The following is a 22,807-nucleotide window of genomic DNA, read 5'->3' as shown; positions in this document are numbered from 1 at the left end:
GATTACTTGCAAATCTCGTTTAGACTTTTCTCCTGCTTCTGTGTCTGAGTTTTCTGAGATTTGCTTGTGATACGATACGAGGATATTTTTTTGGATGGCAGGCAATGTCGTCTGTCTGTGTGTGCGCCGTGCGTGCGTGTGCGCTTATCATCTCTGCATTAAGATTTTTAAAAGCAACACGCTGAAACAAATCTGCCGGCCGTTGCGTTGCCGGAAGATACGGTCTGCTGGTCACGTGTTGGGGCAGGCACTGAGGCACCTTGGCAAGCACGAATTCGGGCGGGCCGGCGATCGATGATGCTCTCACGCCATAAAGAAACGATAGACTAATGCTGATGCTGCTTGGTTAATTTGTCGCACTCGCACGCCAAGGCAAAAGCGGTGGGCGCGTGATCTGGCAGGGCCTTGGCAGGCTTGCTGCACGCTGCCCATGCAGCCATGCTAATCAGTTTTGCTTACCTTTTTTTCTTCTGAATTAAGCTTTGCTTACCTGACAGAGTTAATGTGGCGACCCGGCAGTGCTGAGCCGATCCAGATGGCGTTTTGTTCTGAGCAAATTAGGAAGTTGCTCTGCTAATTCATCGTAGAAGAAGAAAGGAGCACTTACAACCGATGTGGCTTCGATCTCACGTACAAGTAAATACAAACAGAAAAGAAAAGTAAGCTCAATAGAGTCTCCCCAACGTTTGGGACATCCTGTCCAGATGACACTGTAGGAGGCGTGAAAACAAGATTTGGCCACAATCCTGCACGCGAGGGAGGGACTATCGTGAGCGCCGTTCGTTGGTTCCTGTCACCGTACCTTGTTATCCCCAAAGCAATGCTGTCGCTGTTGCAACCCCAGGCCCGCGCAGCACGATAAGATAGCGGTAGTAAAACCGTTTGTCTGTTTGACGGGGTGGCATATGGCAGATTCATGCTCCTAGTAAGTAGTAGTAGCAGACAAAAAGGTTTATCTTAATCTTTCACGCAACTTGCTGCGCTTTGGCTAACTCTAACCCGTCACCGTGAGGCAAAAAAACGCACCGGCGCCGGTAGTTTTCTTTGATTCCATAGAAAAACGGGGCCATCGATCCAATCCGGCGGGTCTAGGTCCAGGGTCCAGCTCGGCGGCGAGTGAGCGAGCGATGGAGCAGGGAGGCCCGTGACAGGTCAGTCCCACGCGGACTCGTACACCTCAGCCTTATCTTATCTATACTGGCGACACGCATCTGCGGTTTTTTTTAACTACTCGCAGCGAGGATAATGATTCGATTTGGATAAGGATGATGAGGCCCGCCGAGGACGGGGAGGAGCCGGCGGGCGGCGGACCATGGTGACCGGCCAGCGCGGAGGCGGAGCCGGAGGGAGAGGCGTCACTTTCAGCGCAAGCGGCCAACGAGCCGGCCCCCGGCTATCTCGGCCTCATCGTCGTCGGCGCTGCCGAGCTCTCACTCTTGTGTTTGCGACAGTGAGCAGCCCCCACAATCGTGGCTTGGGCTGGTTTCACTTATAATTCATGGCTGAAAATACTTTGGGCTGTTTTAGCGTGAGAGAAAAATACTATTCATTAGCTAATAAATCATGATTTATAAGACAAATACAACCGGAACCGTCTGTGTATAGACCATGCGGGCAGGGCAGGGTCAGCTCAGCGATTTATGCACGGGCTCCGTCGCTGTGCCGCGCGCGTCGTATTCGTATCGGTCATGACTCATGAGTGATCGAGTGGAGTGCAGAGCAGAGTGACTGCCTGCCCTGCTCGTGCTTGGTGGCTTCGGCAGAGTTTGGCTGGGTGGGCAGCTGCCTGCCGGTGGGGGCGGTGCGTCTGGCCTCAGCCGTCTGCGGTGGGCGTCCGCCAGGGACGTGAGTCGTCACTCGTCAGCCATATATAAATATATATATATAAATAAATAAACTGTAGCCAAAGAAGCTGCAACAAGCAGGCTAAAAATTTGTGGTTTCTCTTGGTTTCTCTTCTTATAGCCTGTTTGGCACAATTTCTTATGGATCTAATAACTATAGCAGCACTGATTGCATGAGTTGTTTTGCATCTCCTCGCACTTGTCCAAGAGATGCTCCTTTTTTTTTCTTTTCAGCAAGGCTCTGTTGATGATAAGAAGGAGATCGAGGCCCCATCTACCGTTGATAGATATAATAAGGAGTCATGTAGATTTAGTTTGTTTAGAAGGAGAGGCCCCATCCATGGTTTACAAATATAAGGTATTATGTAGATTTAGTTTCTTTAGAAGGAGGTCATCAGTTCGCTGTTAGAATATGCAAAGGTAAGGGTACTCATGGACACTCCACATGGGAATATTAACTCTAGGTCATCAACCTCATCGTTTGATGGCTGCGGAGAGGAAATCAGACATTCAACCTGATGAATCGGCCCCAAGATGTAGCATGTGTTGTCCGTGACGATTCCACCGCCGATGTTCTTTCATCGATCTCGACGTGTGTTTCGGTCTATAGTTCTTAAAAAACAGAGAAGCCTACGCATCTAGAAGCTTTGGTTCTCCCATCCATCTGTGCCTGCCCAGATTCAGGCTTCTTTGCTTCGTTGTTGTCGTCGTCTTCCTCGGTTGCTCCGATGCAGCTGTTGATGATGCGTCCTTGTCCGCCTGTGTTCCTTTTCCCTCGTCGTCATGTGGCAGGCAGGCGGACCCTGTAGTAATGTGCGTGCCCTCACCGTCGATGGAACCAACGGTTAGTCTCCAGTGTTGTTCCTGCTTAGTCTCCAGTGTTGTTCCTGCTTTTACTCTGAGAGAATTGAGATGCGATTTGAGGTGGTCTGAATGCTCTGCACTATAGTAAGCTTCGGCACTGATATGGATGTTGCCGAACCGAACCGATGGTGATGGATTTAGTTTCTGAAATCATCGGTCCATCCATCAATTATCAATTATTAATTATCATTACTCTACTAACTTAAGTACGGCTTCTGGTTTCTACGCGGTCGCTCTGGCTGGCCTCTACCTCGTCGTCTCCATCGTGTCGTCACAAGAAACTGGTCGAGCTTCTAGAAGCCTGCCTGCAGCACACGGGAAAAGTGCAGTTTGAGGCTGAAATGCATGATGCATCTTTGCTTTTATTAGTGTATATAAGTATGCGTAGATAATCTCTTACGTACTTGTACGCGAACGCGAGATATGCATGGCCTTGTATAAGCAACCGGAATGTTCACCAGAAAAGGAAAAAAAAGGCTCGAATAAGAACAATTCTTGTAAAATAAAAGAAAATAATGAGAAGATGCAACACCCCATGGGGCACGCATGCGAATATATCTGCACTTTCAAAGCTCGGAGCCTGGGACCACGTCTAAAGTGTCCCTAGAGGTACAACCAAGGGGGTGTTCCGCTGCCCTGGTTCTGAAGGAATTTGGATGGTTTGGAGAAATTCTGGAGAAATTTATAAGAGAAAAACACTGTTCCAAATAAAAAAAGAAGCAAATCAAGCCAGATTTAAGGACACGTGAATGGAGCCCAAGTCTCTTGTATATAAATGTGAGTAGAGATACTCCGGACGCGGAGAAAATGCGCCATTTTCTGGTCCGGGCTCCGGACGTGAGCCGGACCCAGGCGGCGGCCGCCCGCCGGATTGCAGATTTGCCAGCGCAAGCGAGACGGTGCAGTACGGCACGGGCGGGCCCACGGCGATCCTGACGCCCCAGACGGACCCACGTCCTGTTTGAGCGTGTTTAGTTTATAAGTTATATTTTTTTAGTTAATAAATAATATTTTTTTTACACCAAATTAGTCAACAGTATTTTTAGTCAGTACTTTTAGTCATAGCTTATTGGGCAAACAAGCTCAGATAAACAGTGCGCCAGGCTCGCCCGGGTGACGACAAACACGCCGGCCGCCCGGTTCGTTTCCTCGATTCCTTCTCCATCGTCGGGCGTGGCACGGACGCCCGTCCAGATTCAACGAATTTAATCCACTTACGGCTGGAGATCGAGGAACGTGCATCAGATCAGCTGATCAAGCAATAATCAACGTCACAGCAGGAGGATCTATCTGTGTGCTGTGAGCCTGACACGCACCCTGCTTAAACTAATCCTGCTGCTGAGACGATAAAAACCAGCACCTGGTAGCAGCTCCATCCATCTGGCTGGCTTCTATTCTTTTTCCATTGCGGTTTCTAGCTACTCGTACTAGTCAATTACTATACCCCACTAGTCGTATCGTGACAAGAAAGAGAAACCTGTACGTACAAGCATTTTTTTGGTGTGCGTGTGCGCTAAAGCCTAAAGGGCAACAAAGCTTCTAGAAGCCTGAAACAGCAAAGACAGGGGCAAAAAGGAACTTGGATCTGTGGGCCATGCGGGCCCGTGGAAAAGCATTCATTCGGTGCAGCTCGTGGATACATGCATGGTGTCGGTGATCTCGATCTCGATCATCGTCAGGTGCAACCGCATCCTTAATTTGGTTGATCGACGGGTACGGTTGTTTAATTTAGCTTGGGTCACAGGTGCAACCACATCGTATGAAAAGCATAATTTAGCTTGCTGGCTATCTAGCATCTGCACGATCAGATGCGCTGGTTACACAGACACTGCGCTAGGACTACTTTTATAGCTAGTACTTGATTTGACAACATGTGGAAATGGCTACACGGTTCGTAGGGGGCAAGTGATCACAACAACCTGCAGTAAGTAAATGTTTTGCTTTGCCTTGGAAATAGTAGAATGAAACGCTGCATTGTTGAGGTTGTTTCGTTCTTTGTTTCATCCTACTCTAGATGATATGAAGATCTTGGAAACAGGGTAATGAAGCTGGCCATTGAGACTGACCTTGGCCGCAGAAGAGAAGAGAAGAGACAGCGCTAGAGGTAGTGCGGCAACGCCGGCCTTGGATCGCGATCCATGAGCGCGCGGGAGAGGCTCTGGATCGTTCACCTCCGGTATGTCCTGTACTCCTGTGCGTGTGCGTGTGCGTTTAGGGGTGTCGCCACTCGGCAATATGTCCAGCTCAATCATCCGGTGGCCTAGGTGCTTTTGATCGTGCTGGTTTTCACGTGCATTATGCGTGTAGATTTTGACCGGCATTGCTAAGAGGGTGGAGTCTCAGGGTACGTCTTGGTCTTAGTGGGGATGCATACATAAGGCGTGTCCATCATATCCTTACAAAATCAAATCAGATCAAATCCAAATACCGTAGTTTCAAAAGAAAAAAAAAATCATAATACAGTTTACACACGTGCCAACGAGGTTTAACTTATATTTGCCCAAAGCAACTTAATTATATTGAGCTTAGAATCGAAGAAAACGTTTGGGCACGCAGCAGAAAGGTACTTGTATACTCCAATAGTCCAAGGCCGCGTTTAGTTGCGGCCCGATTTGGCGCCGCCTGATTTCGGTACTACTGTAGCACACTGTAGCGTTTTGTTTTTATTTGGTAATAATTGTCCAATCGTTGACTAATTAGGCTCAAAATGTTCGTCTCGCAAAGTACAACCAAACTGTGTAATTAGTTTTTGATTTCGTCAATATTTAATACTCCATGCATGTACCGCAAGTTTGATGTAACGAGGAATCTTCTTTTTGCATAGTGCCAAAGTTGGGATTTTGGATGAACTAAACATGGCCCAATATATGTACCGTGTGCGGCTCAAACTTATTGCCGGCATTATTGCTGGTTAAAATTGGCGGCGACCATTAAGGCCTTTAGTTGGGTGAAATTTGAGAATTTGGCTACTGTAGCATTTTCGTTTTTATTTGGCAATTAGTGTTCAATCATGGACTAATTAGGCTTAAAACGTTCGTCTCGCGATTTCCAATCAAACTGTGCAATTAGTTTTTTTTTCGTCTACATTTAATGCTCCATGTACGTATCGCAAGATTCAATGTGATGACTACTGTAGCACTTTTTGGGAAAACTTTTTGGAACTAAACAAGGCCTAAAAATTGGCAGCATTAAATGCTGGTTAAAAACTTAGGCCATGTTTAGTTGGCCACCGATTTGGCGACGCCGGATTTCTTGACACTGTAGCGTACACGGTAGCATTTCGTTTGTATTTGGTAATAATTGTCCAAACGTTGACTAATTAGGCTCAAAACGTTCGTCTCGCAAAGTACAACCAAACTGTGCAATTAGTTTTTGATTTCTTCAATATTTAGTACTCTATATATATACCGTAAGTTTGATGTGACGTAGAATCTTTTTTTTTGCATAGTGTCAAAGTTGGAAGTTGGAGGTAAACTAAACATGGCCTTATTGGAAAGGTACTTATTGCTGGCTCTGGGATTGGCGGCGACGCCGACGCCGGTTGACCTTGCTGGTTAGCATTATTATCGGGTCGGTTCTTAATTGACCGATTCTTGCACGCCACGACTCGCATGATCCATAGGTGACGTGGCGGTTTCTGGCCCGCGCGTAGGCCCACTTGTGGGGCTGGGTGGAAAAGTCTTTGCGTGGGGTGTGCGGTGGGGGCTGGGATAGGTGCCTCACGCATGGGCCCGGTAGGTTCACCTCCATGTTTCCTTCCCTAGCGAATTAGTCCTTTGATGATGATGGCGGGGAACTCCAATGTCCTTCGGGCTTAGGCCCCGTTTAGATCAAATTTTTTTTTTTGGATTTTAGTTACTGTAGCACTTTCGTTTGGATTTGACAATTAGTATCTAATTATGGACTAATTAGATTCAAAAGTTTCGTCTCACGATTTCTCACCCAACTGTGCAATTAGTTTTTTTTCGTCTATATTTAGTACTCCATGCATGTGCCGCAAGATTCGATGTGACGAGTACTGCGCAAAATTTTTTGGAATCTAAACGGAGCCTTAAAAGGAGGCTGGACAGTGGTGGCGTTTGTCTGGTAGTGAGGGAGGAGGTGGGAGACACCCAGATGGGAAGAGTCCGCGATGGAGATAACGAGGACAAGCAATGCCATCTATTCCTCTTTGCTTGGGATTAGGAAAGCGTGGGATGGAAATGGCGGTTGTGGGAGGTAGGCAGAAGGTCATTGACAACAAGGGCGACATCAAGGTAGCGAGGGCGGGGAGGCACGGTAAGAAAAGGGGGAATAGAAAAAAAGAAGGCGGCAAACATTAGGGAAGGACGTGGCTATGGCAGCAGCAATGGGAGATGAGGACAAACACCGGCCAGGGCATTGATGGCCGGGCGGCGGTGCAGGTTGGGATTTTTTAATCCTTTTTTATTCAATAATACTTGAATAATAATTGTTTCTAAAAAAAAAACACCGGCCAGGGCATTGATGGCCGGGCGGCGGTGCAGGTTGGGATTTTTTAATCTTTTTTATTCAATAATACTTGAATAATAATTGTTTCTAAAAAAAATTACGGATCTGATCCTTTTGGTCGTGCCAGTATCGATGGCGCGACCAAATAACGTTGTCGCGCAAGTCGTAGAAAACACCGTCACACCACTCCTGCTGGCGTGACAGTACTGTTCTGTAGCGCCACCGGGAGTGGCGTGACAAAGACTGAAACTTTGAAAAATCATAGCTCTTTCATATGACGTCAGATAAAGATGAAATTTATTTGAAAATTATAGCTCTCGATGAGGTCTACAACTCTCTAGTTTTGAGTTTTTCATTTAAGGACGTTAAGATTCTCAAAAAATAATATAAAATTTCAGGAGCATAATACCCACGTACTAGTGCTTGTCGCATTAGATAAATAATATCTTTTCTATATGGTGTCAAATAAAAATACTTTTAACATTAAAGTTGTAGCTCTCCATAAGATCTACCACTTTATAGTTCTGAGTTTTCACATTTAGAGTCGTTAAGATGCTTAAAAATAATATAAAATTTCAATAGCATAATAATCGCGTACTAACGCTTATCGTATTAGAAAAATAATATTATTTTTGTATCGTGTTAAAAGATGGTACTTTTTATATCAAAGTTATGAGCATAACTTTGTAACTTTCCAAAAATAGAAAGTTGCGTGAAAATTTTTTTCTTGAAAAGGAAAATCGTGAGGTTGTCTCTATCTTTTGTTAAATTTGAAGGCTATGTTTAGTTCCAACCTAAAATCCTAAAAAGTGCTACAGTAGCCATCACATCGAATGTTTATGGCCCGTGTATGGAGCATTAAATGTAGATGGAAAAAAAAAACTAATTGCACAGTTTGGTGGGAAATTACGAGACGAACGTTTTGAGCCTAATTAATCTATGTTTGAACACTAATTATCAAATAAAAACAAAAGTGCTATAGTAGCCCAAAATTCTAACTTCCTAAAACTAAACGCGCGCTAAAATGAACGCTCGTTGATTATTGAGATCGGAAGGCGGTGGGGAACTCCCATGATCGGAAGACGGTGGTGACGGTTGTCGGGTAGTGAGCAAGGAGGTGGGAGACAATCAGACAACAAACGTGAGCCGGCAATGGTACACGTAGAAAAGAAAATGATTTATGTTTTAAATGGCATATAAAAGATATAAGGAATGGTTATAAGGGTTTATTCTTTTTTTTAATTTGAGAAGGATTATTCTAAAAAGTAGAATGACTGTACACACTGTATAGGACTATGCTTCTTGTGATATTCCTTCACATGCTCCTCCTCCCTGCCCCTGCACTTTTCCATGTGTAGATGTGCTGCGCTGTGTCGTGCGGTGGAGCCAGGTGGAAAACCAGTCCACAGACGTCGCTGTCATGTTCGCGGACGCTGAAATTTAACTTACGTTAATATTTATATTGAAATATTTTGAAAAAAAAAATATTATCCCACGGCCGAAAAATCGTCGATCGGCATACAAGTAGGAGCACCGGCTGATCCAGTCTACCAGTGGTCACACCGAGACCGTGCAACATGACCCTTTGACCCGCAGTGGCCTTCACATTCACATGAAACTGAAATTGATTGAAAACATTGTTCCGACAAACTAAAAAAACAAAACAAATTATTCTTAAGACAAGCGAACGAGCCGAAGTGACGCAGCTCTAGCTTTACTTTTAGCACTCCGTACGTACTTTGCTCGCCCTGCTTCTAGAAGCATTTTATTTGTTTAAGAAAACTGCTTGAAACCCACGGAAACCTATACATAGCCAACACACGTCGCGGCATCAGCGCTCACCACGGCCACGACCGCGGCGCCCGCTCGGGAAGCGGTCGACCACGCGCCACTCGGCGTAGCGACCATCGCCGACGACGACTGCCTGGAAGGTGCCGTCGGAGTACGTCGCAGCTGATGTCGGCAGCGAATAACTCGACGCGCGTCACGTGCGCGAACATGGGCGCAGGGCGCAGGGCGCGGACGACCGTGTGGCCCGGTGCCTTGAGCCGGTGCGATCGAGTGGATGGGTGGTGCACTTTGGCTCTGTTTACCCCATATTCAGCCTGTTCGGGAGGCCGTATCGTATCGTGGATTATTTATTGCTGGCTGGTTTGGTGTGAGAGAAAAACACTGTTCCCGGCTGGAAATTTACGATCGTTTACGAGCAAGCGAACAGACTGATTGAGGGGCGGATCCAGCAGTGGGCGCGGAGGCTCAAGGCTCCCTATCGAAGTAGTGCAATTATGAATTTTTAGATAAAATTCTATAGTGTAGGAGGGTTGAGACTTAAGATCGAACAGCAATGTTGTTCACTCCCTTCTAAAATATTTCTTCTTTTTTCAGCCGGAACAGTGTTTTTCTCCCCCAACAATTCAGTAGAAACAGTGTCTTCCATCAGTTTCAGCCAAATTTCGTACCCACGAACAGGGCCAAGAATCTGGAGGCGTGCCTATGTGTTGGGAATGGGAATGGGCAGGCAGGCACGATGAAGGGACACTCACTGGCTGACGACATCCCATCTAACCAATGGGACCACCAGCAGCCCACATGACACACGACAACCTCTCCTCCACTCCGTCTTGTTGAGAAGCTTTTCTGTTGACTGGCGTGTGTCCACCTCCGAGCTGGTGCAAAAGGTCGGTCCCCCAGAGAGAGCCCCATGCATATCTCTTCGTTCGTTACGTCACTAATTTTTCTAGAAGCAAATCATTCTGCTCGGCAGGAACTGTACTGTGGGAGTGAGCTACTCCTGCCTGGAGCTGAGCTGAGCGCCTCGTGAGTGTGAGTGGAGTCCAGACAAACACACGGGCCCCACCATGCACCGCGCTAGCCGCCGGCCGGAGTGAAGTGAGGTGCGTGCTACCCCAAAAGATATCCGTATCTCTCTTCCTGATGACGTGTAAAGCACGCAGGCAAGACACTTTTTCTTTACCCGATATTTTCACGCCTCCATGTAATCCTGTTATTAGGCCGCGTTGAGTTCCGACCAGATTCGGCAACGGCTGAATTCGTCGGCACTGTAGCTACATCGTAGCGTTTTGTTTTTATTTGGTAATAATTGTCCAATTGTTGACTAATTAGGCTCAAAACGTTCGTCTCGCAAAGTACAACCAAATTGTGTAATTAGTTTTTTTATTTTGTCAATATTTAGTACTCCATGCATGTACCATAAATTTGATGTGACGGGAAATCTTCTTTTTGCGTAGTGTCAAAGTAGGGAGTTTTGATAAACTAAACAAGAGCTTAGTGTCTCCAATCCAGGTAGGCAACGCAAGCAGGTACCACTCACTGACCGAACCTACAGGCTCTCGTGTTCAAAACTAGAATTACATTTTTTTAAGACCAAGCGCGTGTTTAGTTTTAATCCTAAATTCTCAAAAAGTGTTGTAGTATCTATCATATTAAATCTTACGATATGTGCATGGAGCATTAAATATAGACGAAAAAAAACTAATTGCACAGTTTAGTTGGAAATTACGAGACGAACGTTTTGAGCCTAATTAGTCCATGATTGAACACTAATTGCCAAATAAAAACGAAAGTGTTACAGTAGCCCAAATTCCCAAATTCACCAAACTAAACAAGCGAAGTTGCTATATATTTGATAATATATGGTGGTAGCCGGGCCGAAACAGTGACTGAACTGTTCTCGCACTTGCTCTCCGCATGCCAAGTATACCTACTGTCGGCACTGTCCATCCGATGCATACTAAAGCAATAAATTCAGCAGAAAATTCCGTGGACATGGGTGCCAACCTTCCTAGGCGACCACAGTTTTGATGGACGATTACTGTGCATGGAATTGATGCCACAACTGGCGTACTCCATCGCGTATAACCTAAAGAATCCTGGGTGCATTGTAGCCGTAGACTACATCTCTGGATGGATTTATAGATGTGCGGGCCACACATGGTTTTTAGAATGCCACGTGTCACCCATTGAAAATGCGGTTGCACACGAGGGTTTGAAAAAACCAGATAATAATCAATCAATTAAACTGACAACGAGCCCATAGTTTGGCTACCATCATCCTTTGTGTGGAAACCCTCCAGATCAAGTGCCAATCCCATCGCCAAGATAGAGCTCACTCATCTATAGTAACGCAAATTGTGGTCTTAACACAGTAGTACATGTTGCATATGCAAATTGTACTAAGTACTTTAACTAAAGACTTGTTTGGATATATTTCGATTCATCCCAATTCACATGGGCTGTAAGGGTTTGACGTACAATTTACATTAAGGTGGTAGCATCACCATGCGAAAAAGTCCTTGCGTTATGGTCGGAGTGACATCCGTCTCGGTCGTCACCAACTTGCATTGGTTCTATTTCTGCGCCTACGCGCAACTTCATCAACATGCAATTTTTCTCGAGCTGATGCTAGCATGGGTTGGCCTAGGGATCGAAGAAGAGTATTTTTGGGTGCTAAGAGCATCTCCACCCGATTGAGTATCATTTTCCCTAAAAATGTCATATAAGGGATTGAGAAAAACCGAATTGAAAGTTATAGGTGAGGAATGCTGCAACATATTTTGAATACTCCATCTCCTTCATTATATTAGACCCATATATCAGGCATACCAATCTTTTCTCCTTTTTTTCTCTCTCTCCTCTCTGTCCCTCCTCTCTCTCTCTCTGGGCTTCTAGGCACGACAACGGCGTGGCCCGGTAGTACGCACACCAGACACGAAGGCGGCACGCTCGTGACGACGCGGCCCACCTGGCGAGATGAAAGCGCTGCCTAGCGCGGCCCACCCCCTTTGAGGATCAGTCGTGGTCTTGTAGACTCTACCAAGAGTCTGGACGAATTTGTTGCTTCATCCAAATATTAAAAGATCATAACCACACTTAAAAGTGTAGGATCTCTGGTACGCCTAGAGAGGGGGTGAATAGACCTGTAAAAATTCAACTTAAACCGAAATTAAATTCACCCGCGGCACTACCGCTCTGAGAGCGCGGCACTGCCACACCTGCAGGAAAGATTAGTTCACAGTTAAAAATCTATCCAACGAAATTTAGATAGGGTAATTTCTTAGCTTCCTGCAGGGTGGTAGATCACAGATCGACAGTTGAAAGTGGTGGGAACACCACACACAAGTAGATCAGTCTTAATCCTAGAAATTACCTCAACAACAACAAGAACACAAGTGTATCAACACAGGCACAAGATGACACAATGATTTATCCTGTGGTTCAGCTCGCCACCAAGGCTCGCCTATGTTCACGTTGTTGAGGTATACCACTAAGGCTTAGGGGTTTGCAACCCTACCTTGTTCTCAAGTCAAGAGAGTGAACTCTTGAGATGATGAGTGATTTTACTCACTGCAAGAGGTGGTTACAAACCTCTCGGAGCTGCCACATAAGTTGGCAAGCTCCACGGGCGACGCTCTAGCCGGCTAGGAGCCAAGCTCTAAAAGTAACAAACACAACCGCCAGCTAAGATGTGAGCCAAGTGCTCTTTAGTATTTGAGAATCAATGGAGCTACTCTCTAATCGAGTTGTGGATCCTTTTTCCCTTAAGGATTGATGGGGAAATTAATGGATTTGCTTGGGGGCTTGAGATCAACAATGGAGAGAGAGAGAGAGAGAGCTCCTGCTCTATTTTTAGCGTGCTGAAGTGAGGAAGAAAAGAGCTAGTTGGTTTCATACCCGTTGGAGAGGAAGGAGAAAGGTATATATACCCCTCAGCCCCCAACGGTCACTTAAATTGCAGATAGTCGTTAGGGAGAAAAAGGGAAAGGTATATATACCTCTAGACTTCAACAAACACTACACTCGAGAGGTCAGGCAAGATAAGGTCGCGACCAGAAGATCTGGTGAGCCAGAGCCCGTGACCTTGGGGTCGGGCGAGATGGAGCTCGTGACCTTGGGGTCGGGCAAGCCGGAGCCCGCGACCTTGGGGTCAGGCGAGACGGAGCTCGCACCCCGCAAGACAACAAGGGTAATCTTGAAGTGTAGACTATCTTGGCTGTGAATCTGAGGATGCGTATGGTTGTTTAAGCACTTGGTAGCACATATTAGCTTAAGCATTGTGCCCCTATGGGGATATGACCCTCGGTATCCATAAGACAAGATATGGGCCGCACGGTCAGGGACGGTCCAGCCCACAAGATCAAGACTTGTGGCGCACAACACTGCTCGGTGTACACCACAAGGCATCTAGAAGATCTGATCGGACTCTTATAGATATTGTAATCCTACCATGTAACCGAATAGGATACTTTCCTTGTAACCCTACGATAGCCAATACAAACCAACAGGCCACAGGAGTAGGGTATTATGTCGCGCTGATGGCCCGAACCTGTCTAACTCTTATGTCTCTGTTGCCTTCTTGTTCTTGATTATACGTATCTCTACCGATCAATCTACCTTAGTGGGATACCCCTCGGAGGATTGCCGTCGATATTCTATCGACAGTTGGCGTGCTAGGTAGGGGTGTGCGTGCTGTTTCATAGCGAACAAGATGGTACAATTTTTGAGCTCTTCGTTCTCCCCGAAAGCCCGACCAAACCTTCATAGTTGGGTCAATCTCCTGGTTCATCAACGACAATGGTGATGGGGAGATCATCAAGCTGGTGTAGAACTCTACTACGTCGATTACGCCTGTGCCTGCGCCTGCGCCAATAGATCTGATCTCAGAACCGCCTTCGAGGTCGTCTTCATCAGCAACTCATCGCTTGTCTCCCTGCTATCCAAGGAAGCAGATCAACAATGATGATCTGATCGTATCGATCGATCAGGTCGACCAGAAGCTCTCCAACTGCCTCTCCCTCACGGAATCGGATTTGACCACTCCGGTTCGGCGCTGACCACCTTCCGATTCTGATCTATCTGAAGCTAGTCGAGAAACTCCTAGGGATACTACCACCATCCATCTGGATGCCCTAAGGGACAAATTCACCGAACAGACGTTTTGACTAAAGCTAAGTACCTCTCCTATATCTGCATTTAACACAGCCTTCTCCAATTATTATTTCTCCAGTTATTCTCCATAATTAAATGTCTCCACGTTTAATATCTCTATGTTAAAGATGCCCAATAATGCAATATCTTCTCCATAAACTACTCGACCAGCCACATTCTCACTTGCGTTACCAGAAATAGCCCTATTCTCAATCTCACTACTACACGTGTACGAGCGTCAGCCCTCTGCATTATGGGTGATCAGCAGTGGCTCCTCGGCGACGCTATGCTCTTACATGTACACGGGTGCTAGCCACTCCGCGCTATAGAGTTTGGGCTAGGTGGGGCTGGTGATGCGATACAGAACCAACTAGCAGGAAGTTACTCATATTTAAAATATGAACACTTCATACAAATATAATGTTTATCTACTCTGCTCTGCTGCCTTCATCGCCGAGTTCATATATTTATTTTTACATCATGTACTACCCATTCTACATATTTATTGTAGGATCATCGTCCTGGTGGTCGCACCACCTGGCCTTCGGACTTCTCCGCTAATCAACTGGTCGGACCGCTAGGTTCATGGACTTCGCCGTCGGCCAGTTGGTTGGGCTGCTTGGTGCACGATACTTTGCCAACCAACTGGTCGGATTGTCCGTCGCTCCATCGTCCGCTACGCAGGGTGCTCGCTAGCTAAGCTAGGGACTCCTTGGCATTCCGTCACTTCACCGTCGACCAGTTGGTTGGGCTGCTCGGTGCATGATTCTTCGCCAACCAACTGGTCGGATTATCCGTCGCTTCATCGTCAGCTAAGTTGGGGACTCCTCGATGTTCCGTCACTTCACCGTCGACCAGTTGGTTGGGCTGCTCGGTGCACGTTTCTTCGCCGACCAACTGGTCGGATTATCCGTCGCTTCATCGTCAGCTACGCTGGGGCTCACTAGCTAAGCTGAGGACTCCTCGGCGTTCTGTCACTTCGCTGCCGACCAGTTGGTTGGGCTGCTTGGTGCACGTTTCTTCGCTAACCAACTGGTCAGATTGTCCGTCGCTTCATCATCAGCTACACTGGGGCTCGCCAGCTAAGCTGGGGACTCCTCGGTGTTCCATCACTTCACCGCCGACCAGTTTGTTGGGCTGCTCGGTGCATGATTCTTCACTAACCAACTGGTCAGATTGTCCGTCGCTTCATCGTCAGCTACGCTGGGGGCTCGTCGGCTAAGCTGGGGACTCCTCGGCATTCCATCACTTCGCCACCGACTAGTTGGTTGGGCTGCTCGATGCATGTTTCTTTGCCAACCAACTGGTCAGATTATCCGTCGCTTCATCGTCAGCTATGTTGGGGCTCGCCAGCTAAGCTGGGGACTCCTCGACGTTCTGTCACTTCACCGCTGACCAGTTGGTTGGGCTGCTCGGTGCATGTTTCTTCGCCAGCCAACTAGTCAGATTGTCCGTCGCTTCATCGTCAGCTACGCTGGGGCTCATCAGCTAAGTTGGGGACTCCTCGGTGTTCCATCACTTCGCCACCGATTAGTTTGTTGGGCTGCTCGTTGCACGATTCTTCGCCAACCAACTGGTCGGATTGTTTGTCGCTTCATCATCAGCCACGCCGAGGGCTCATCAGCTAAGCTAGGGACTCCTCGACGTTCCGATCCTTCGCCCAAGCATCGCCAGCTAACCTGGGGACTCCCTTGGTGGTCGGATCTTTCTACATCTCATTGGTGTGCTATCAAGTTGCTCCATGCTGTTCGGATCAGGGTGCTGATCTTGGGCAGCACGTCTGGGGTCTTGATACGCACATGACAGATGACATTGGCAAGCTTTCTGATTTATTTTCTTTGACCCTACTATAAGATTTATTTCTTCATCTTCCAGCAGGCTCGGGGACTAAGTGGCTACACTTCACCTAGCGATGAATGTAGTGCTCTTTTCTTGATTTACCCTCCTTATCGACTAAGTCATGGATGATTCCTCGCAAACAGAGTCTAAGTGGCCACACTTCGCTTGGAGAAATTTTCAATTTTTATCTTGAGCCCCTTACATCCTTTTGGAAAGCCTTACTTGGCTAAGCCCGAGATCTGCATACCAGTTAAATTGGTCGGCTTCGACTTTCACCTCCCAGGTCACCAGTTTAATTAGTCGGCTTCGACTTTCACCGCCCATGTCAATAGTTTAACTGGTCGGCTTCTACTTTCACCGCCTAGGTCACCAGTTTAACTGGTCGGCTTTGACTTTCACCGCTCGGATCACCAGTTGAACTGGTCGGCTTCACATCAAACTGCTCGGACTTGTTCAAGACAGCGTTGCTCAAAGGATACAAGGTGCTCGGGGACTAGCTGTGGGGATATGACCCCTGGTATCCATAAGACAAGACATAGGCCACACGGTCAGGGACGGTCTAGCCCATAAGATCAAGACTTGCGGCGCACGACACTGCTCGACGTACACTACAAGGCATCTAGAAGATCTGATCGGACTCTTATAGATATTGTAATCCTACCGTATAACTGAATAGGATACTTTCCTTGTAATCCTACCCCTCCAGAATATATAAGGAGGGGCAGGGGTCCCCTAGTCGACAGACCTCATACATCCTCATATAGATCCTAGGCTTAGCCTAAGGCATCTGATCACACGCAATATCATATGATAGCCAATACAAACCAATAGGCCATAGGAGTAGGGTATTACGTCGCGCTGATGGCCCGAACCTGTCTAACTCTTGTGTCTCTGTTGCCTTCTTGTTCTTGATTACACGCATCTCTGCCGATCAATCTACCTTCATGGGATACCCCTCGGAGGACTGCTGACGATATTCTATCGACATCCCCCTTTATAGTATGGCTTTTCCTATACTCAAATTCAATATATAAAAGAAATTTAAATCTCCTTTGAGTTTGAAGCCATCTACATTTATAGTTGGGGGCTCCTCCGTTTCGTGTAGCATCCTTGAATATAAATTCCCTGCTTGTCATCTCGATAAATCTCATTAGTTCTCTAATTGCGTGGTCATTATCACCAAAACCCATAATTAGGGCTTGATTGCACTTTCAATCTCCCCCTTTTTGGTGATTGATGACAACCCAATTAGAGCTTATAAAAGATATGAAATAAATACTGAGACTTTTCGAGCCATGGGTGTAGAGCCTCCCCCTAAGTATGTGAATAGAGAATTAAATTCTCAAATTGGCATAAGAAGCCAAGATTCATATTTTAGTGAAAGTGATGGGGCTCCCCCTACATCCATGCTCTTGTGGGGTGCTGCACACTGTGTCAAGAAAATATATACGTGATGCATATGACAGACCATGCACACATGTGCTTGCTGCTACAACTGAGTGCGCCACTGCCGCACCTGACTGTACGAGCAAGATAGGGTCAAGCACCATAGAGCCACCTCAGATAAGAAAAAGATATGCAACCTTGCACAATAAGATGACTTCTAATCCACACAAACGATACATGTCCATATCCGATACACAAAGAGTCAAATAGTAGCATTATTTCATAATTTAGAGTTTTGAGCGATTCTCAAACTTTTCACCTGGAGAAAACTAACACTCATCGAATCAGACATGAAGCATAGCTACTGATCATGGCATCAAAAAGTTGTTGACCCCTCTAATTTTCTCCCCCTTTGGCATAAAGCACCAAAAAGAGAAGAAAAGAAGAACGATCAACTCCTACTCATCATCTCTCTGGATGTCCATCCAATCAATATCATCACCTCCTATAGCCCTAGCACCTCCTGCAATAGTCCTGGTACCACCATCACCATCATTGTCATTGGAGTCAATACGTGCACGGCCCTGATGGTGAGTAGTGGCTGTGTAGCGAGTGGAACGCCGTGGCTCCTATCTCTGACGGTATCCCTCTAGGGTCTCAGCTCAATCTATTGCTTGTCCCTGCTCCTCCTCCTCATCATCATGATCCTCCTCATCTGAATCTGTGTTGGAGAGACTTGGAAGGTCATATTATTGAGGAGGTGGTATAGGAGGAAGTGGTGGAAGGTCTTGTCCACACTGCTGACGCTGCTCAAGCTATATCTCATACGCTCTGTCAGCTGCATAGGTGAACTTGTCGAAGATTGCCTTCAACCACTTGCCAAACTTCTTCATCTTGCCTCATCTATGAGACTTAGAGTGGGAAGACTCAGGTATATCTACATGAGCATGAGAGCTCCTCGCTCCCTGAGTAGCTGCAATTGGCTGGGTCTTCTCAATTTTGTAGACGGTGTGTATCCCATCCTTCGGAAAATAAAATCTAGTGACCCTCTCAATCATGGACATGAGGTAAGGGGCATAGGGCTGCCCCCTCCTCCCATCCTCCACTACAAATCTCAACTCAGTCCATATAAATCTAGGAACATTGAACCTATCCCCACCTGGAGTAAATCTAGCAAACACATTTCTCACGTAGCCATTAATATCTGAGGCTGCTCCATTCTTTGGGTTGAAGGTGTTCCTGATGAGGTTGTTGAGGATGTAATAGAAGCTGTGTAGACCGCTCCTCATGCCATTTGCAATTCTTCTATCTCTCCACATGTAACTGATATCACGGATCTCAGCTCGATGGTCATCATGAATGTAAGTGTAACTCTATGCTCCTCCCCAAAGCCAAGAATCCGACTAAAAGTGACAAAGTCGACTTGGTAGTGCCGACCATCAGTCATCTAGTGAATCTTATTAGAGGTCTGGTCATAGAAGTATGTGGCCTAAAACTGTGCAAGGACCTTCTCATTTCAGTTATACTAAAAACCCATGATGTCTGAAAAGCTGGAACCTATCACAAATTTTGATTACTTTGTCAAACTTAGGCTCCTCCTTCTCCTGCATCTCATCTCAATTAATATATTGCATCTTGATGATCTTGATTTTCTTGGATGCAAGAATGGCAGTGGCATAAAAGTTGAAATGAAACTTATTCTAGAATCTATAATCAACGCCCAAATCATTGCGCACTGCATAAGGATTGATCCTCCATGCCTCTTCCACCAGCTTCTAACTCTTGGAATAGTTGACAACTGTATGCTGGTGGGAGTCATCTGGAGGTCCCATGATGATCTCACCCCCAAAATCTCTCATGCATCTACCATCAAACTCAGAGAGATGTTGTAGGGTGTCAGGACTAGCATCAGTGGTATGACCTGTTATCTCCAGCCTCTCCTCATCTTCAATGTATTGCTCGCGCCTCCCCATGTCACTGTGGGGGTATTAACCCCTATACCCTTATAGCTAGGCTTGGGCCGGCCCGGATCAGTGGGTCTGGTCCACCAAAAGACGACGCGTGGCCCGGCCAACCTATTCAGAGTCCCGCGCAAGGAGTCAAGGCAGATTTGGCGATCAAGCAAGATCCTGGTCGGTTAGAATAGGAATCCTTATCCGGCCACATATGGCAATTGTAACTGGCTAGGATTAGTTCTTAGATCTGTAACCCTGCCCCGGACTATATAAGGCGGGCAGGGGACCCCTCTAAAAATCATCTCTCATTGACATATAGCAATACAAATCAGATGCAGGACGTAGGTATTACGCCTTCTTAGCGGCCGAACCTGGATAAAACCTCGTGTCTATCTTACGTCGCTGTCTTGTTTGTAGCTTGCGCATCTGTCTGCCGACAATCTACTACCTCGGGCATACCCCTAGGTAGACTGCCGACCATATTTCGTCGACAGTGGCGCGCCAGGTAGGGGGTGTGCGTACTGCTCTCCAAGCAAACAAGATGGTCATAATCTCTGGCTCCATGACTACGCCGAACGGCCTCACATTCACCGTTGGCCAGATCACCTGGACCACTGGCTCTGACGACTTCATCACCATGACCACGGAAGAGGCATGGATTCAGTCTACGTCGACCATGGCTTCACCTGCATCGGCTACGGCTCTGACCACGACGGATATGGCTCCAACCACGACGGATACGGCTCCGACCACGATGGATCTGGCTCCGACCACGATGGATCTGGCTTCGACCACACCTACATCATCTTCAGCCACGCTGACAACTCGTCATCCGCTTCCCTGCTACAAAGGGAAGCAGATCGACAACACCGACCTGCTCAACTCCATCGATCGGGTCGGCACCAAACTCGCTGAAACCCTAGCTCTGGTAAGTACGATTCAAAGTCAACCTAATGAGCAAGTAACCGCTCCCCACAATAGATCTACCCGACCAGCTCGGACCAGTCATCCTACACAACTTGGTACAGATCTTGTGGTCATATCTACTCCTAAAGGGCGCTCCGCTCATCGCCGGCCAACCTTCACGATGGGTCTTCGGCTCTCCGAGTATGAAGCCTCGACGGAGAACCACCAGGTCCAGCCCTACGGCCTACGAAACATTGCCTCCAGCTACGCGTATAACCTACAATGCCGTTTGGATCTGTGATTTATGCACCGACCTCGGCCGAAGCCACGCAACTTTGTCAACATGATCTAGATTGAAGATTATCAAGAAGGGTCCGTCCACATAGTCCAAGAGGGCGACTCCAGCTCCTCGTGTGGCATCACATCTAATGCATCTGTCCACACCGAGCTTCAGCATCATGAAGATGAAGGCGTCAAATACGATATGGATATCCCAGACCACGCCCCGGGGTTCCCACAATTCCCGTCTTTCCTGCCAAGGCGAGGGGATTTGATCCATGTTGTCAACAATGATGAACCGCCGGTAGTTGGCAAAACAGAACAAGAAAGGACTGCACGTGAAGCACATAATATTGACCGGTTTAATCGCCGGCAAATCAAAGCCAAAGCAGACCAGGAGGCACGACGCATAAGGGTCCAGCCACGTGACCTCAATGATGCTTTCGACAGGGTGGGGGACAAATAGGTCTTCAGGACTCCAAGCGCCAATGTAGTCGTCGCCATGGCGACAATGCAACGGCTACCCAACACCCCAAAAACCTAAGCAGTTCGCAATGAAATACAAGCCTATCTGACGGCTGCTATGGCCCAGACCGCAGAGATTGTAAATCAAGCTCGGGCTCCATCCATCTCAGTCGAGTCAAGCCATAGCCGCTAGCACCCAAGTCGCTCATAGCCACTCAACCAACATGGCTCGCGCAACAACGACCCATCAGACAACCGTCAAGGCAGAAACGGTGGCCATGATGGTGGCCAGGATGAAAACCGCTGTCGGGACGACAATTGATGCGACATCTGGGACGATAACCGCCAAGACAACTGCGACAATCATCGCGATAACCACGGTCACAGGGCTAATCCAGATGGCAATCGAGATCGCCGTGATGGCAATAACGATCTTCGCCATTACCTCGGTGGATGCGATCTGCATGCTCGCATCAACCAGAGAGCCGACGATCGAGCATCCCACAAAAGTTATCGCTGTATGGAATATGACACTGCCCACGGCCCGTTGGGTTTGAAGCAGTTTACTCCACACCTTCGCCAAGTCATATGGCCCAAGAATTTCAAGCTCGAGAAACTTTAGAAGTACGACGGCAAAGAAAACCCCGAATTATGGGTCATGCTCTACGAAATTGCATACAGATCAGCCATGGCTGATGAGCACGTCATGTCTAACTATTTCCTAGTCGCTGTTGGCCATGCAGGTCACCAATGGCTAGTCAGCTTGCCAGCGAACTACTTTGACTCTTGGCAGGAGCTCAAGCAAGCCTTCATCGACAACTTCATTGCAACTTGCGAGCAACCGGGAAACAAATATGATCTGCAACGAATTCGAGATCAGAAAGACGAGCCACTACGTGAGTACGTCCGGCGTTTCTCGGAGATGCGCATCAAGGTCCCATCAATCTTCTACAACGAGGCAATCGAGGCTTTCATCACTGGCCTCCGCTTCCACGACGCCCTAAGGGACAAGCTCCTCCGCAAGAGACCTGAATTGGTCATAGCGCTCCTGGCCACCGCTAAGAAATATGCGGACGCCAACGACGCTAAAATGATAATTATTGAAGAAGCAGCAAGGGTTCCACGCTCCGACCACCCCCCACACCACGACGACTACTGCGGCAATCATGGTCGGAACAACAATTTTGACCACCGCAACCAGCACAATGACTCCCGCAACCACCGTGACCAACGTAATCAGCGGCGTAATCGCCGTGACGATTATAGGAGCAAGCGTGCTCGGGAAGACGACAGCGAGGTCAACACCGTTAAAAAGGGTGGCGGACGTCGTAACTACGAAGACGACTACGCCAAAGCATCGAAAGGGCCCTGCCAGCTCCATCCTAAGTCAAACCATACCATGGAGAATTGCTGCGTTCTCAAGTCTATCTACACGCGTCAACAGGCTTCGGATACATCCAACAAGCCTAACGACGTAGGGGAATAGCGCAACGAGGATAATGACGACGACGATGCAAATCCTTGTCACAAGTACGTCAAGCTAACCGATCATGTACACACCATCATCGGAGGCAAAGTGTCCATCGAGACCAAACGAGAACGCAAGCTGCTCGCCCGTGCGTGCTTGAACATGGCCAACACCAACAACCTCCTCACCGATCCGCGGCTCCCTCCGTGGTCTCACCGCGAAATCTCCTTCAGCAGAAAGGACCAATGGGCCGCAATACCTGAGCCAGGGCATTTTCCCCTGGTCCTCGATCCTTGTATCAATAAGGTTCAGTTTGATGGAGTACTGATCGATGGCGACAGCTCCATCGATATACTGTTCAAGAACAGTCTGCTCACCCTGAAGAT

Source organism: Miscanthus floridulus, chromosome 10, assembly GCF_019320115.1.
Source record: "Miscanthus floridulus cultivar M001 chromosome 10, ASM1932011v1, whole genome shotgun sequence".
NCBI lineage: Eukaryota > Viridiplantae > Streptophyta > Magnoliopsida > Poales > Poaceae > Miscanthus > Miscanthus floridulus.
The sequence above is the reverse complement of the archived record's forward strand: the minus strand, read 5'-3'. Positions refer to the sequence as shown.